The sequence below is a fragment of the Eretmochelys imbricata genome, chromosome 14 (assembly GCF_965152235.1).
Source record: "Eretmochelys imbricata isolate rEreImb1 chromosome 14, rEreImb1.hap1, whole genome shotgun sequence".
NCBI lineage: Eukaryota > Metazoa > Chordata > Testudines > Cheloniidae > Eretmochelys > Eretmochelys imbricata.
Window position 1 is genome coordinate 28,644,730 of NC_135585.1, and position 18,327 is coordinate 28,663,056.

An 18,327-nucleotide genomic window follows, 5' to 3' on the forward strand; every position below is an offset into this window, starting at 1 on the left:
CTACTTATACATCCCAAAATGCCATTGGCCTTCTTGGCAACAAGGGCACACTGCTGACTCATATCCAGCTTCTCGTCCACTGTCACCCCAGGTCCTTTTCCGCAGAACTGCTGCCTAGCCATTCGGTCCCTAGTCTGTAGCGGTGCATTGGATTCTTCCGTCCTAAGTGCAGGACCCTGCACTTATCCTTATTGAACCTCATCAGATTTCTTTTGGCCCAATCCTCCAATTTGTCTAGGTCCTTCTGTATCCTATCCCTCCCCTCCAGCGTATCTACCACTCCTCCCAGTTTAGTATCGTCCGCAAATTTGCTGAGAGTGCAAGCCACACCATCCTCCAGATCATTTATGAAGATATTGAACAAAACCGGCCCCAGGACCGACCCCTGGGGCACTCCACTTGACACCGGCTGCCAACTAGACATGGAGCCATTGATCACTACCCGTTGAGCCCGACAATCTAGCCAGCTTTCTACCCACCTTATAGTGCATTCATCCAGCCCATACTTCCTTAACTTGCTGACAAGAATACTGTGGGAGACCGTGTCAAAAGCTTTGCTAAAGTCAAGAAACAATACATCCACTGCTTTCCCTTCATCCACAGAACCAGTAATCTCATGATAAAAGGCGATTAGATTAGTCAGGCATGACCTTCCCTTGGTGAATCCATGCTGGCTGTTCCTGATCACTTTCTTCTCATGCAAGTACTTCAAGATTGATTCTTTGAGGACCTGCTCCATGATTTTTCCAGGGACTGAGGTGAGGCTGACTGGCCTGTAGTTCCCAGGATCCTCCTTCTTCCCTTTTTTAAAGATTGGCACTACATTAGCCTTTTTCCAGTCATCCGGGACTTCCCCGGTTCGCCACGAGTTTTCAAAGATAATGGCCAATGGCTCTGCAATCACAGCCGCCAATTCCTTCAGCACTCTCGGATGCAACTCGTCCGGCCCCATGCACTTGTGCACGTCCAGCTTTTCTAAATAGTCCCTAACCACCTCTATCTCCACAGAGGGCTGGCCATCTCTTCCCCATTTTGTGATGACCAGTGCAGCAGTCTGGGAACTGACCTTGTTAGTGAAAACAGAGGCAAAAAAAGCATTGAGTACATTAGCTTTTTCCACATCCTCTGTCACTAGGTTGCCTCCCTCATTCAGTAAGGGGCCCACACTTTCCTTGGGGCGGGGACTGCAGACCTGGAGGGGTGGGGGGGGCGCACTTACCGCAGGGAACACAGTAGTGGCCTATGGGGCATTATGGGGGCTATATGGGTCTTTCACTGTGGGGTATGTAGAAGGGGCTATGGAGGTTTCAGGGGGTACAGGCTGGGGGGTCACTCACAGTGGGGTGTGTAGCTGGGGTTCTGCGGGCTATGTGGTACAGGGAGCTATGCGGGATCTAGGGCACCTAAAGGTCTGGTCTCAACATGGGGCATGTAAAAGGGGTGCAGCATGGTTGGAAGCACACAGCTGGGGTACAGGAGGGTCTCACCATGGGGCATGTAGCAGAGGCACAGGGGGATCTGTGGGTCTCACTGTGGGGCGTGTAGCGAGGGTGTAGCATGGTCAGCAGCACGTAGTGGGTGGCCCCGTCCCCGTACAGCTCCTGTGCCTGCCGGGAGAGACAGGGTCACCCCGAGATCCCTGTCCCCCAAGATCCCCTGCCCCCACCGACCAGCACATCCCTGTACAGCTCATGCACCTGCTGGGAGAGATGGGGTCACCCCGAGATCCCCTCAGCCCGGTCCCCTCCTCTCTCCCCCCCGGGACTCCCGCCCCCAGCACCTGTCTCTTCTCCTGGAGCTGGGCCTGGATGCAGGGCCCCGCAGCCGGGCCTAGAAGGCATCGACAGCCGCCTCGGCGTCCACGGGCCCCAGCTCCTCATTCCTGCAGAGCAGTTGGCAGCCCACATCCGCCACAAAGCCTCGGATCAACACCGACACCGAGCTGTGGTGCAGGGGCACTGCGGGGAGGGGGACATCAGCCACAGGCCCCCCACGGGCACCGGGGAGAGGAGCCACGTTAGCCATGGGGCCACCCTCCCCCTCAATGCACCATCCCCCGCAGCCCTGACTCACCCGGCTCCTTGGAGCTGGTCAGGAGGCCGCAACTCATCATCTCGGCTCCAGGGTCGGGGATCTGTGTGAGGGGAAGGTCGGGGGGTGAGATACAGGGTTCCCATGGAAACTGATGGGCACAGGGTGCCCTGACACCCTCCCCACACACACACACACTCGGCGATGGCTCTGAGACCCCAGCCCCACCCCTCTGCTCAGCCAGGTCCTGTGGCAGGGAGTCCCACAGGCCCAAGCTCCTGAGATCAGAGTCACGGCTCTGCTCCAACTCTGCCAGCCCCCCGCAGGGAGGGGCAGACAGGGACTGGGGTACAGCTGGCAGTTGGGGGATGGAGAGAGAAACATAGGGGGATGTATGGGGATGGATGGACAGATGGAAGGAAGGAGAGGTGCAGGGGTCAGACAGACAGACGGAATGAAGGGGGATGGGAGACTCGTGCGTTAGAATGAGGGGGCTGGGAGCCAGGACTGCTGGGTTTTATCCCCAGCCCCTGGGAGGGGGGCCCTGGAACAGCGACAGGGGTTGCAGGGGACTCGGCTCGGTCACTGGGGGGTTGTTAACCCGGCTAGGCCCTTCTCCCCACTGTCGCCCTGCAGAGAAGCAGAGGTTTGTGGAGCAGGCTCCAGCTCCTGGCCGTTCTTGGCAGGGACATGGCCCTGCTATTTACTCAGCTTTCACCCCAGGCTGGAGCAGTCGCCATAGACCCCCCGCCCCAACGGGGGTGAAATCCAGCCCTTGGCCGTGCCCAGGGGTTCCCGGCGTTCTTGTTCCATGCCCCCGAGCCGTTTGGCCTGGGCCTTGGATTTGCTGCCTTACGACGGGGTAAGAGGGCGGCAGCCGGTTGATTTCTCCCGCAGCAGAAATCTGGCTCTGAGGCGTGCAGGGAGTCTCCGCGGAGGAGCGGGGAGCTGAGGGTGGGATGGGGGCGAGGAACGCCAGAGCTGCCGTGAGCGAGAGGGGCTCCCAACCCCACTCTCCGAGCCTCGTTTCTGCTCGCCACCACTCCAGCCCCCTAGAGAATTCCCAGCTGGAAGGTGGGACGGGGAGACTGGGATCACCTGGCGGGGGGGCGGGAGGGGGGAACATAGGCAGATTTCTAGACAAACCTCCTGCCCGGCTTCACACATGGCCCAGGATGGAGAATCCACCGGAGCCCCGGGGAGCTGGGCCAGCAGCTAATTCCCCCCCCCTCCCCGCCAGACAGGTGAGCCTCCCTCCTCGCCTGAATTCATCTGCCTGCAACTCCCAGCCACAGGACAGGCCACGTTCCCCCCGCAGGTATTTACCGCCTCTCTGGGCTGCGCTCCCTAGGCTGGGAAAGGGCTGAGGCCAGGGCAGGGCTCCAGCGGGGCGCCGGGGCGGGTCGGTTGGTCCCGGCACTGAACTCTGATGCCTAATTCCCCGCCCGGAGGAAGGGAGTCGGCGTGAAACTTCGGCCGATTCACAGGCGGCGGCTCCTGCTGCAGCAGCTGCTTCTTGGGGTGCGAGGGAGCCGCAGGGCGGGGTGGGCGGGGGTGGGGAGCTCCGACCCCTCATGGGACCCAGCGGACCCCAGGAGCCTGTGGGGAGCAGGTCAGGGCCGGTGCCCCCCGGTGCAAAAGGGGAGGGCTAAGATTTGTGCCGTCACACCGGCCGGGCGCCACGGGGATGGCCCCTGGGAAACCCACGCAGGGAGAAGCGCGGAAAGGGGGGTGGATCGGGGGGGGGGGCGGAGCAGAAACGTTTCGGGGTCACCTCCCTCCAAACACCCCCAAACCCGCCCCGGCACGCAGGGCCCCGCAGCCAGGGCGGGGAGACTCTGCAGGGGCGAAGCCCTGAGTCGGGGGATGGGCCCAGACCAGTGGGTGGGGGGCCCTGGACACGGAGGGGAAGGGGGGGCCAGGCCCCCCAGGGGAGGGGGCTCGACTGGGGCCCGATCCGCACCCCCGGTACCTTCTCGCTCGGTTCTGAGCAGCGAAGCCCTGAGCCAGGCTGGGAGGGAGAGTGTCCCCGCGAGCCCCGCCCCCCGCCAGGGAGCGTCTGCAAACGCCTCACCCCCCCCCAGCCAGGGAGCGTCTGCAAACGCCTCACCCCCCACCCAACCCAGCCAGGGAGCGTCTACAAACGCCTCACCCCCACCCAACCCAGCCAGGGAGCGTCTGCAAACGCCTCACCCCCCCACCCAACCCAGCCAGGGAGCGTCTGCAAACGCCTCACCCCCACCCAACCCAGCCAGGGAGCGTCTGCAAACGCCTCACCCACCCCACCCAACCCAGCCAGGGAGCGTCTGCAAACACCTCATCCCCCACCCAACCCAGTCAGGGAGCGTCTGCAAACGCCTCACCCCCACCCAACCCAGTCAGGGAGCGTCTGCAAACGCCTCACCCCCACCCAACCCAGCCAGGGAGCGTCTGCAAACGCCTCACCCCCACCCAACCCAGCCAGGGAGCGTCTGCAAACGCCTCACCCCCCAGCCAACCCAGCCAGGGAGCGTCTGCAAACACCTCACCCCCCCCACCCAACCCAGCCAGGGAGCGTCTGCAAATGCCTCACCCCCACCCAACCCAGCCAGGGAGCGTCTGCAAACGCCTCACCCCCCCAGCCAGGGAGCATCTGGCAGCTCCCCGTCCCCAGCTTCTATAACCCAGGGACCTTCTGCACAGTTCGCCACCCGCCCACCCGGGAGCCAGGGACTGTCTGCAAACTCTTCGCTCCACACATCCTGCCATGTCCCCCCATTGAACTGGGGCTGGGGAGGGGGTTCTCCAAACTGCCCCTTGCTCCTTCCTGTCCCTTTATGGTGCAAAAAGCGGGGAGGATTGTGGATGCAAATGTTTCAACTCCAAGATACCCCTTTCCCATCAGGGTATTCACCCCACACTCTCCATCCAGGGGCAGTGGTGAAAGAGGGGCGAGAACCCGTCAGTTGACTGTCACACCTGCCTCTCAATAGCGAGAAGGCATCTGAGAGACATGAGGAAGCTCGGCCAGATGTGGGGAAGGGAGGGGGGAGTTTTTCCACCCACCGCCTTTCCTCTGGGGTCTCTGCAGAACCTGTTTTTAATGTCCCGCTGGATGGTGCTGGATCTGTCCCCCCGGCCCTGAGTCCTCTGTGGGTGGGAGCCCAGAGCTGGGGCAGAGAGAGACCCCCCCTCCACACACAGCCCCACCCCCACGGACCTCTGGCCAGGGGGGACTCATTGTAATGGGGAGGTGGGAGGTCAGTCTCCATGGCCCCTCCAGACCTCTCTCTCGCTGCTGAGGCTGTCAGTGAGGTAGTGACCAGAGGGATGGGGGCATCTTCTCCCCTACAGCCAGAGCTGGGACCCACCAAATGGACCCCACAAGCAGGCATCAGCTGGGGTCGCTCTTCCACCCCCACGGAAGTGGCTCTGGACCGTAGCTGCTGCTGGGGCAGGTTCATAGGAGGCACCTGTGAACGGGGCAGCCTGACCCACCCAGGGGATGGGGATCCCCCCTTCCTTGCAATTTCAAACATCACAGTGTGAGAGGAGGGGGATCCCCACCCCCCACTCCCTGATACCCCCTCACCCTCGCTGTGAGCCTCTCAGCAAGGACTGCGGGGGACCCCAGCCTGGAGAGAATCTGGAGAGAGAAGAGAAGAGAAGAGAAGAGAAGAGAAGAGAAGAGAAGAGAGCTCCAGGGAGGGGATGGGGGTGCAGAAGGATGGAGGGATGCTGGGCGGGGGTATCTCCAGATAGACAGACAAAGGGATGCGGGCCGAGGGAGGTCATTTACCCAGCACAAGCAGAAGGAGAGTTCGTGCCATCCTGACCTGGTTGCTCTGGGGTGGGAGCTGGGTTCTCAACTCAGCCACCGGACCCGTCTGGGTGCAGGGAGGGGGACGTGCCCTTCCCCTCTGATGGAGGCAGAGGAAGTCACAGCCTTAGGCGCAGTCACCGCTCAGCTCAGAGGGCCATTGCACTGTAACTGCAGTCCTCTTACTTTAAAGTGTAATGTGTATCCCTCTTTTGTATTTATATAGGACTCATGTTGAAGGAGTTTTTTGTCCACCCACTCTGTTCCTGTGAGACACTAGGGCAAATTCTCCAAAGTCAAGTGAGTTACACCAGATGTGAATTTGGTCCAATGTCCCTTTGTAACATCAGTACCCAAGCTTGTATCCCAACTTGATAATCACTCCATAGGAAGGATAAATAAGTCTTTAATTTAAATACTCAGATCCTCAAACCATGAGCCTGGGATTTATATTGCATATTAGACAAAAAGCGCACAATAAAAATCATATCGTATGAGGTGATCAGGTCCCTCATTCACATTAATTGCTGTGTTTCTGTGTCTTGCTATCACTGTACACTGAGTTGAGTATGTTGTGAAATCAGTAACTTGAATTATTCTTTTATCTTGTGAACCATCAAATGATATTTCCCGAATTGTTTCAGGTGCTCCGATGGTCCAGTGAAGCACAATCTAGAAATTCCATTTGAAACATCCATGTTTGCCAAGAGAAACCAAAGCTATCAGTAAAATTCTATTCAAGTATCAGGGGAAATGAAGGTGTATTAACTGTATGGAGATCACAGTTAACAAAAATTCTCTCTCTCTGTGTCCCCAGACACAACTATCTATCTAATCTAATTTATCGTACTATCTAGGTATTCCAACAATAAATATATTCAGACTAATCAAGTGCATAGTGTCTCACAAAAGTAGAATTCACAGAATAAACTAAATTGGTTGAGAACGATTTGGGGACATAATCTTCCTTGTACATATCACTTTCATAACCTTTAACATTTTGAAACAGCCTCCACCAGGCCCAAAGTGATATTTATCCACAAAAGCACCACATTTCGGAGGCATTTCATGATTCTAACACCTGTGAGTGCATGGAAACGTTAGAATTTACACTCACGAAACTCAATGGGCTCAAGATTCAATGGAAACATGGACACTGCTTATGTGAATCAGTGAGTGACCACTTACAATGATCTTTATGTGAATATTAGGTAAATCAGATGGCACAAAATCTTAACCAGTTCCATGTTATTTTATGAAGCGATATTAATTATACATAGCACATCCGTATGTTTTAAGTCCATTTGGTAGACTGGATGCTAATCTACTGTAAATTGGCAGTTGAAGGTCTGGCCCAAGACAGCAGGCAAGCCTCAAAGGGTTTGAATGTTGGGTTAAGATAAAATTCTGGACAATGTAGGGTGAAATCCTGGCCGCACTGAAATTAAGTTCTGTCGTTGACGTCAGTGGGGCTAGGATCTTCTTATGATTTTTAATGTCTGTCTCACAATATTTGTTGTTTTTCTTCAAATCTCAACTGCTTGAATCAACAGATCAGCTTTCATATTTTCTTTTACATAATCATTATCCCTCTCTCTGTGGTAGTTCTTTTCATCCATAGATCACAAAGCACTATATAAAGGAGGTGAGAATCATTATCCCCATTTTACAGATGTGGAAACTGAGGCACAGAGAGAAGCCATTTGTTAGGGGGCTTATTCCTTCACCCACTTACTTCCCTGGTCCTTCTCGCATGAACAGAGAGCAACAATACCCGAAGTCCAAAGGTGCAAACAATTCGATGTTTATTGGGGTGAACTTCCAGCAAGCATGATTCCAGTTTCCTTCCTTAGTGTCCCTCTTCCCAGCTCTGATACCACAGAGCCTTACACCTGTCTCCCTCTTCCCATTCCTGCCGTTAGCCAAACATGATTCCAATTTCCCCATCCACAGTTCCCATTTCCCCCTGCCCACACACCCACCCACCCACTCACTTCCTGATTGACTGCAGACTATACAGCCCCCTAACACCATTACTTGCCCAAAGTCATCCACCAAGCCAATGGCAGAGCCAGGAATAGAACTAAGAAAAGGAGGACTTGTGGCACCTTAGAGACTAACCAATTTATTTGAGCATAAGCTTTCGTGAGCTACAGCTCACTTCATTCTCCTAGTTACAGTCCAGTCCTCTTGCCACCAGGGCACACTCATGGTTACAGAGAAAAGCATAAAAACATGAAGTGCACCCTACAGACTCAAAAACCAGACAGCAAATCAAAAGAACCCAACATTTATTATTTAAAGCCAATCTCATGATTTCTAACAACGTCTCCTCTCCTTGCTGAGATGCTCGCAGCGAGGGTGAGGGGGTATCAGGGAGTGGGGGGTGGGGATCCCCCTCTACTCACACTGCGATTTTAAAGGTGAATCAGGACTAAGATTCTGGATTCAGTTTTGACATCATCAAAATTTTATAAGCTATTCTCACATATTTTCAGTCCAAACCGGCAGAATCCGTGTGAAATCAATCTTTCCAAAATTTTGGAATGCCCGTGTACTAAAAACAAAGGAAAAAAGAAGCCTACAAAAATACCCATCTGGGTTTTTACCCAGTCTGGAACTGGAAACGGAACTTTATTCTGAATCCCCTTCAAAATCCACTGGGGTCTTGATTTGAGGTTCCTGTGGGTTTATCTTACCTCGGTTTGGAAGGGTTAAATTTTTATCAGTAAATGTCAGGAAATGTCAGTTTCGCCACACAGAACGTCAACCGCCCCCCCCCCCCAACAAAAAGGTCCAAAAAACCAGTTGTCATTCAATAATTATTCTGTGACCCACCTTGTTGTCTGACATGCCACAGTAATTTCCCACAAGTGTGAAAATACAAATAGATATTTTTTTTAAAAAAAAAATGCTCACAAATAAACCTTGATATTCTCTGTCAAAATTATAAAAAATAAAAATTGAATTCTGCCAAGCCTGTCGATATCTCTATCCTCTCCACAGGCCAGGCCTTAATAGAAATAAATAATTGGCACATGTGCACTTTGTTTCATTTTAAATTAAAAAGAAAGTAAGAGGATAACAATGCATAAGGGCTGGATTTTGAAAGGTATTTAGGTGCTTAGTGGGGTTTTAAAAAGTATCTAGGCCCTTAAAACTCATAGAAAATCCCATTAGGCACCTAAATACATTTAACAATCTGGCTGTAAATGTTCAAGGATGTGAGACACTAAGGACCAGATTGTTAAAGGTATTTAGTCACCTAACTCACACTGATTTCCATTGGAGTTGGGCAGCTAATTATCTTTAGACTTCTGGCCCTCAGGGATTGTTGTTGTTTTTTCAGTACCCTATCAACTTTGGTATATCTTCCATGTGCAGACTCATTTTTCTTTCACCACATTTTCTGTGACAGCCAATGACCTCCAGCACATTTTGAAAAACATCGCTTCCCTGAATACATGTCTCAGGGCTTCTTTTACCTCTGGGTTCCTCAGTGTGTAGATGAAAGGGTTCAACAGGGATGTGACAATAGTATTCAAGATGATGACTATTTTGGTCAATTCCAATGAGTTCTGCATGGAAGGGCTGACATGTAGGAAAATGGTCGAACCGTACCAGATAATCACAACTGTGAGATGGGAAGAGCAAGTTAAAAAGGCCCTTCTCCATTCCTTATCTGATGGGATTGTCAGTACAGTGGAGATGATGTAAATGTAGGAGAGCAGGGTTATGACACAGGAGCCCAGGATGAAGATGAAGGAGATGATAAAGGCCACCGGATCAATAAGGTAGGTATCTGTGCAGGAAAGAACTATCCACGGTGCTAGGTCCCCAAAAAAGTGATGGATGACACTAAGGCACAGAAGGACAACCTGGTGATCAGAAATGGTGGGACAGAAATAGCCAGGAAACCACACAACCAAGAGCCAACAGCCAGCTGAGCAGTCAAGGTGCTGTTCAGGATGGAGCTGTAGAGCAAAGGATAGCATATAGCCAAATAGCAGCCGTAGGCCATGACAGCCAAGAGAAAATCTCTGTGCATTCTAGGGAGAAAACAAAATACATCCGTAGGACACAGCTGACAAAGAAGATGGATTTGCTTTGGGACACAAGGTTGGCAAGCGTCTTTGGGATACAAGCTGTGGTCTGCCATACCTGCGGGAAGGAGAAATTGCAGAGAAGGAAGTACATTGGGGTGCGAAGGTGACGGCTGGTTGCCACTAGGACTATGATCGCCACATTTCCTGTGACAAGGAAGAGCACAAAGAGCGAGATCTGCAAATATTGGGTCCCAGGGAATCCCAGGAGAATAAATTCCTTCACACTGGTGTGATAGCCCTTTTCCAGTGCGGTCAGCTGTTTTACCTGCCAAAACAAATGAAGACATGAAATTAAACTGATTACACACAACTGTGGCTTTGTGGGTTACAGATGATTTTGATGCACAGAAAGAGCAGATAAACCATTATTTCCTGCCTCTTTTAATTAAGGCTGAAAATATCCTATTGCTATTACATTTCTGGAGCCTTCCTGCTCACAGGGTGAATTTAAGCTTGTCCGAAATTTTCCTGTGGAAACTTTTTTTCCAGTGGAAAGTGGCTTTTGGACCAAAAAGAAACTTTCAGGATAGAAATTCCATTTTCAGGTGTTCCTTGAAAAACACAATTTTTAGTTTTTGTCAATGAAACATGTTTTTTCCACGGTCAGCATCCAAAGCCCAAGATTGATTTTATTTTAATAGATATTTTTGTTGTTTTAAATTGAAAATTTTCAAATCAAAAGTTGTTTTCTGGGTGTGTGTGGGGGGCAAGGGTTGTCCTTTTGACAAAACCCTGAAAAATGTCAACAGAAAAAACAACATTTTTCCTGTAAATTATTCAGGAGCCAAATCATTTTCAAATGAGACCTATGGGTGTTAGGCATTCAGCACAATCTGTGATTCTTTTAGAAGTGAACAAAACCCCATCGTCTCTTTTGAAAATCCCTGCTAAATAGGGTGAGCTTTTCAAAAGTTCTCAGTATAGGCCTATTTCTGCTCCCGAGGAAGGAAGTCAATAGGATTTTTGTCATTGAGTCAGTGGGAGCAGACTTAGGTCAATACTGAACACATGAGATTTGTACCTGTCAATTTCCTTCCTACAATGCAAGAGGACATTTAATTCTTTTTGTGCAGAAAGTCTCAGGTTCTAAGCCTGCTGAAGTCCCAAGTTGGAGTGCGGATGTTATACAAAGTTGCAGTTCAGAGGACAGCTACTCAATTTTGGAGCATAAATAACCATTTACATCTATAAACCAGCATTCATTTTGAGTAGTTGAAAATGAGTCAGTTGCAACCTCCTTTGACCAATTGAGACTGAGGTGTGCAAGGCCATGCAATGCGCCAATTACAGCAAAGCTCAGGGACAGAGAGGACCAAAGAACAAAGGAAGCAATTGTCCTAAAAAAAAATAAATAAATAAAAAAATGCATCCCTTTTTTATCAGAATTTTAAATTCTGATGAAGAATTTCATCAAAACTGTGAATTTCAAACATTTTTGACCAGCTGTGCCAGGAGTCTGCAATTCTTCTCCCCGTTTAGTCAGTCGAACATACTTCTCAACCAGAACCGTTAATAGAACCCAGGAGCCCTGATTCTCAGCCCCCGCTCTGCTCAAACCACGATCCTAACCCCCCTCAAAGAATGGGAATAGAACCCAAGTGTACTGATTCCTGGTCCTTTGATACAACAGCTATTCTACGCATCCCTAAAAGAGCTCGGCACAGAACCCGGGTACCCTCACTCCCACACAACAGACCGCAAGCCCCACAAATACAGCAAAACTGTAATATGCCGAGTTTCTAAAACACCTTCTGAAAAAAATATCAGGTTCCCAGTGCTGGCCAAAAGTTTCCTTCACAGATGGATTAATGCTGAGGTCTCAAATTTGAGGCATTCAGAATTAGAAGCCGCTTTTGAAAAAGTTGTCCCTAACTTGAAATCTATCAATGACTTTTACAGTGAATGTTCTGAATTTTTGTTTGATTGCTTGTTTTGGGTGTTCTGATTTTTCATTTTTCATAACCTAAATTTAGTCCCCCTCCCTATTTGGATTTGAATTTGCAAAGGATCCGAAGGGAGTTATGAAATGTAATGGAGTTGGGCGCCTAACTCCCTCAGACACCTTTGAAAATCCCAGCCTTAAATATTTTGTATCAAAGTCTAATCAACACGGGCAATCAACTATTATATTTTCTCCCTCTTCAATATAAACCATTTATTTTGTTATGAATAACATCCTATGAATAACATCTAATGCCCTGATTCTGCAAACAGTTAATACATAAATAAACTTGTATATATAGACATATATAAAACAAAAATGCCTAAATTTACTCACATGAATGATTCCTTTGAAGTCAAGGGTTCCACTCACATGAGTAAAGTGAGGAAAATAAGTAGAATTTCTGAACATTTTTAAACAATGGAACTTACTGCAACTCATCATTCAGCAAATCTTCTCACTGGGCAAACCTTCAGCTGGTGTGAATTATCAGTAGACAAGGCTGATGAGAGAGGGAAGGTGGAACAATTATACTGAGGTCCTGAGCTCAGTGCCCCCGCAAAACTATCTATTTAGGGTGAAATGGGAGGGGGAAAATATAATTTACCGGGTCTCCAAATTTCTCTCAGCAGACCTCTCAATGGAGCTACGATTATTTAGACCAACTGAGGATCTGGCTCTTTGTATTCAGTCTCCACTGATGGAAAGAGCTGAACCTAGCAAAATTTCCAGAACAGTTAAAACACCTGATTGACAAAATCTACTTGCCTGCCCTTTACCATGATGAAAATGATGAAAACAGCCGTGATATTCTATTTTCTCCATAAAAAGAAGGACTCATCTCAGTTGAATGGTAGAGTTAATCTTTTCAAGACTTTCCTCCTACTTTCAAGACTTTCCTTGTACCAACGAGACCTTATTGGCTTGCAGGGAACTGTATGCCTTTCACAGTAAATTATGTTAAAAATATGGAATTCCTTTAAAAAAATACCTCGTTTGTAAGGCAGTGAATTGTAAGCACTCAGAACCAAGTTGGACAGTAAGAAGACGATTGATTAGATAGATAGGATAGGATTAAAGTTCAAAATGATCTGGACAAACTGGAGAAATGGTCTGAAGTAAATAGGATGAAATTCTGTGAAGACAAATGCAAAGTACTCCACTTAGGGAGGAACAATCAGTTGCACATATACACAATGGGAAATGACTGCCCAGGGAGGAGTACTGTGGAAAGGGATCTTGGGGCCATAGTGGGTCACAAGCTAAACATGAGTCAATAGTGTAACACTGTTTCAAAACAAAAGCAAACATCATTCTGGGATGTATTAACAGGAGTGTTGTAAGCAAGACACAAGAAGTAATTCTTCTGCTCTATTCTGCGCTGATTAGGCCTCAACTGGCGTATTGTGTCCAGTTCTGGGCACCACATTTCAGGAAAGATGTGGACAAATTGGAGAAAGTCCAGAGAAGAACAACAAAAATGATTAAAGGTCTAGAAAACTTGACCTATGAGGGAAGATTGGGGGGGAGGCGGGGAGGGAAAGGGCTTGTTTAGTCTGGAGACGAGAAGACTGAGGGGGGGAGATGATAACAGTTTTCAAGTACATGAAAGGTTGTTACAGGGACGAGGGAGGTAAATTGTTCTCATTAACCTGTGAAGATAGAACAAGAAGTAACGGGCTTAAATTGCAACAAGGGCAGTTTAGGTTGGATATGAAGAAAAACATCTGAATTGTCAGGGTAGTAAAGCACTGGAATAAATTGTCTAGGGAAGTTGTGGAATCCCTATCTTTGGAGATTTTTAAGAGCAGGTTAGACAAACACTGTCAGGGATGGTCTAGATAATACCCTTTTAACAAAGTTAAAATAATTTTCTAACCTCAGATCAAGTTCGGTGGTTGCTTCAGATATTGATGGAAAATACAAGGTCTTTGGGAGAGGAAGAGTTATTTTGTAGATTTGCAAACTCCCTTATGATTAGTTCTCCACAGAATGTTTACATCCTTTCTGAGGTCATATGAAAAAGTCACACATGAGGTACTTTCTGAGGAACAGTTTATGATCCTATGGGTGGCTGAACTTTCTGTTCAGCTCACAGTTGCTATCATGCATTACATTTGTTCTTGTTCACATTTGCTTGTACTAACAGAAGAAACTTCCAGTATGGGCAGGCTGTTCCCATAACTGCTTCTGCATGTGGCCTCTTACAGCTCTTTCTGAAGGACGAGCATTTGGTGACGATTACCATACACTCGAGACTGAGACAGTCAGGTTTATTCATTCAAACCTTTCTTTGAACCAAAAGCAAGGCCCTGCACATTACAATTACCATAAAAGCAATGAATGACAGATATACAGAAAAAGATATTGCCCAATTACCTTCTCTTGGGGGCGTAGTCACTGTCGATTTTTCCTACGAGGGTCTGACTATTCCCTTACACTCTAGCATATTTATACTTTACACGTTATCTGACCATCCAATCAACATTAAGCATTGTGTCTTACCTTACCCATAGTATATACATGTGCAGGCTTCAGTTTACAAAACTTTTTCTGTCCAGGCTACTTTCATGTCATCATGTCCCTTTTCCAATTGGTTTATTTACTTGGATCATACCACTCAAATATAGGGACTTTTCTGTTTTTCACAATACAGGGACTTTTTGGCAATACCTTTTATGTATTTTACTGATTAACTCCCTTTTATCTATGTCCTTCAAAACAGTACAAAACACCTTTGTCTTATCCAGCTGCTGTAAGCATTGTTTAAAGAAGTCTCTCCACACGGACGAATTTCGCAAGCAACACTCATGTCAAGCAAAGACTTGGCTGAAGCCAGTGAGCTTAGCATAAGTATTACCCTGGCCTGTCCACATTTCTTCACCAGACTAGACCCATGTGTAGGACTCTTCCAACACCAGGCACTGGTCACTGTTACAGATGCTTTCCTTAGACTCCAACAACAGGGTGTAAACTGGTGACAAATGCAATGTTGATATTTCTCCACCACAATGTGAGCAAAGACTTAATAATTCATATCATACAAGTCATCAACTCACTATATCAGCTGTAGATTTCTATCAACCTATGTCTTTGGTCCTGTGTCCCATGCTGAGATGAGGAATCGACTTCACCCAGTGCACTACTGAAGACCTCCGTAAGTGATCCTGTGAGGGTTAGGTGTAAGGTAAGTATTTCTCAGCACAGGATGATTTTCACCCTAAGGCGTTCAGAATCTGCCCACTGGCTCTGAACTGGAACAAGTCACATTTTCTGTATTCTAGCCACAAACACACGTGCTCTCATCTTTGCAGCTCCTTTACATTTAGGAGCTCTGACCTATCATTTAGAATGGGGTGTCCATGTTGCCAAGCCTAGGGCTGTTATCATGAATCTCTCACGGAGTTGAGGGCCATAAAGTCACAGATCCTGATTCTCTTCTCACATGTATTGCACTATTATGGGGAGTAGCTTCTGCTTTAGGGGCCAGTCCTGCCTCAATTAAGTCCATGCCAAAGTGGACTGGTATTTTCAAATGTGCTTAAAGGAATTTAGGTGCCCAAAATTCATTAATTTAAATGGGAGTTGGAAACCTAACTCCCTTAGTCGCCTTTGAAAATCCCAGCCTAAATCTCTGGAAGGGGAAGGGAGATCAGGTGCATAATTTCAGCAATTATTTTACCCCTGACTTAAATTTTATTCAGTCCTGAGCCCAGCAAATTCCCATTGTATTTACCGGGATGATGCCTGATATTGCTCAGTAATTTTCACACCCATGTGGACGGCAAATGCTCTGAGCAGTTCAGGATTTCGTGAGCACAATGACAACCCGGTGGAACTGGATAGCTAAGCACCAGGGCTGAGCTCCCCAAAGGTATAAAGGTGCTAAAGAGACAAACAGGTGCCTAGCATGATCTTCAAAAGCACCTTGTGTCTAACTTCCATTGAAGTCCCTAGAATTCAAACTATATTACATTCAAGCACACTAGGGAGCCTTAGGGTAAAATTTCCTAAAGCACCTAGATGACTTAGGAGCTTCAATCTCATTGGCTCTTTAGTCAATTAGCTGCACTTGAAAATTTAACTGTCCATCCTATTTTCAAAAATGATTTAGGGCCAGATTAGTTGAGGTATTTAGGCACCAAGTGGGATTTTGAAAAGCACCTTGGTACCTCAAACATTGATTTCAATGGATGTTAGGCAACTAGAAGGTTTGAAAATTCCACTAGGTGCCTAAATACTTTTAAAAATCTGGCCCTAGGGCTTGTCTATGCAGAGAAGACACAGCAACTTAACTTCAATATCTTTATTTAGCCCACTGCAACTTTTGTGCCTTTGTGGACTCTTAGGTTGAAAACTGGTTATATCAGTTCAGTTTGCACCTGAAAATTGATATACATGAGGTTTAAACCAATATAATGTCCACACACAAAGTTGCACTCTTTTAGCTAAATTGGTATAAAATCACACCTTTCATTATGTCAGTACAACTTTTTGTGTAGACTAGAGGCAAATATTTTAAAAGCACCAAAGTGTCTTAGAACCAGATTTTCAAAGGTTATTAGGTGTCTAGTGGGATTTTCAAAGGCCTAGGCACCTAAACCCCATTGAATTCAATTGGAGTTATGTGCTTAACCTGCGTCGGTACTTCTGAAATTCCCACTAGGTACCTATCTGCCTATCTTCAAATGTCTAAATGTCTTTAGCCTCTGGTGCTTTATACTTCTGTATCTTAGACCACCTATTAGGTTGCCTAAATGTGGACGTAGTTGCCTAACTTTGGGCAGCCACTTAGGGCCAGATTTTAAAAAGTATTTAGTCACCTAGTAAGATTATTAAAAGGACATAGGCACCTAACATCCACAGAAATCAATGAGTTGTAGGTTCCGAGGTGCTTCTGGAAATTTCAATAGGCATCTAAATATCTTGAGAAATCTGACCTTTTGTCTTTTACAAATGGAGAAACTGAGGAACAAAGAACTTAAACAATTTCACAGTGGTCCATCAGCAAGTCAATGGAGACACAGAACCAAGGTCTCCTAACTTCCAATGCTCTTCTTTAAACAAGGACACCGTCCTTACTAAGCCAGGGGTTTGGCACGTTCTTGAGAAGACAGTGAAATTCTGTCGAGACCAAATACCAAGAGCACTTCTGAGGAACATAAGTTCGTCTTCTTTCTTGGACCTGTTGAGTTGCCATACATAAACGAAGCAGGTAAGGGAAAAAGACAGCAGGGTGATGACAAAATGGTAATGCAATGAGATTCTAATCAATATAGAAATTTATGCAATAAGTAGGAAGATTTTGTGTATGAAACCTTTAAATGTTTGATTTATAGCTGGAAGAAAAATATGGCTCGCAATGCATTTTTTTCCTCAGAATCCAAGAACTCCTCATTCTAAGGAGAGAATATAATGTGTGAAGGGGGTCTGTTCTGGCTAGATCTGTCAGCAAAAGCTAATAAGTTAGGTCCACTAGAGAGAGAGAGAGGATCCCAGAAATATACTTTAAACCACTTGTATTAAGATCTATTTTTTGTATACTTGGTAATGTGACCTACTGGGCCATATCTGGTTGGAAGGAATAGGTTTCCCAGTGAGTAATTGGTTCATCTGTAACATACTTCCTTCTCTCTCACTTACTTTCTCACTTTCTAAATTTCACTCATCTTTTTCAACTCTTGAATGCAGAAGAGAAAATAACTATATGATAGATCTGTGGCACTCGCTGGTGCTGTAATTTATTGAGTCGCATAGATAAGAATGTAAAAATGGATTGGATATTTCTCTTAGAGGTAGACTTAGGTTTCCATAGCCACAAATGCCACATGGATGCCCACTCCTCATTCATTTTCACGGGCATTTGTTTGTTTAAGAACCAGATTTTTAATGGTTTTTAGGCACCTAATGTGATTTTTAGAAGCATCTCGGCACCTAAAAATCCTTGATTGCAATGGGTATTAGACACCTAGCTGCTTTGAAAAATCCCACTACGCACCTACAAGCCTTCAAGAATTTGCCCCATAATCCCTTAGGCAGCTTTTGAAATCTCAGCTGTAGCCTGGTCTGGTAGATGGGAAATAAGGAGTTGGAGTTTGTCCCAGCTCTGTCACTCATTTACTGTGTGAAAGTCAGATTAACAGTCTGTGCCTCAGTTTCCCCATCTGTAAATAAATGAAATAATACCATTCACCCACGTTGGTAAAATGGTTTGAAATCTACAGGTGAAAAAGCACCATGAATTTCTTCCCAAGTTTACTAGAGTGAATGAATAGAATAACTTTGACTTCCTCTGTCATTGGATCAGGCCCTCTGTAACTATGAAGTTTAGGGTATTAGAAGGCAGGAGATCCTGGTCTCTGTTCCGGGCTTTTCCCCTGACTTCCAATGCATCCCTAAGCAAGATCCTTTACCCCTCTGCCCTACTTTCTCCTCATATGGCAGAGGAT

At 47.2% G+C, this 18,327-nt stretch overlaps 1 pseudogene; it reads right to left on the bottom strand.

Annotated features, from left to right (window-relative positions):
• Nucleotides 1–1,830: 1,830 nt before the first annotated feature.
• Nucleotides 1,831–14,392, bottom strand: LOC144274952 (olfactory receptor 6F1-like; annotated as a pseudogene).
• Nucleotides 14,393–18,327: the final 3,935 nt, after the last annotated feature.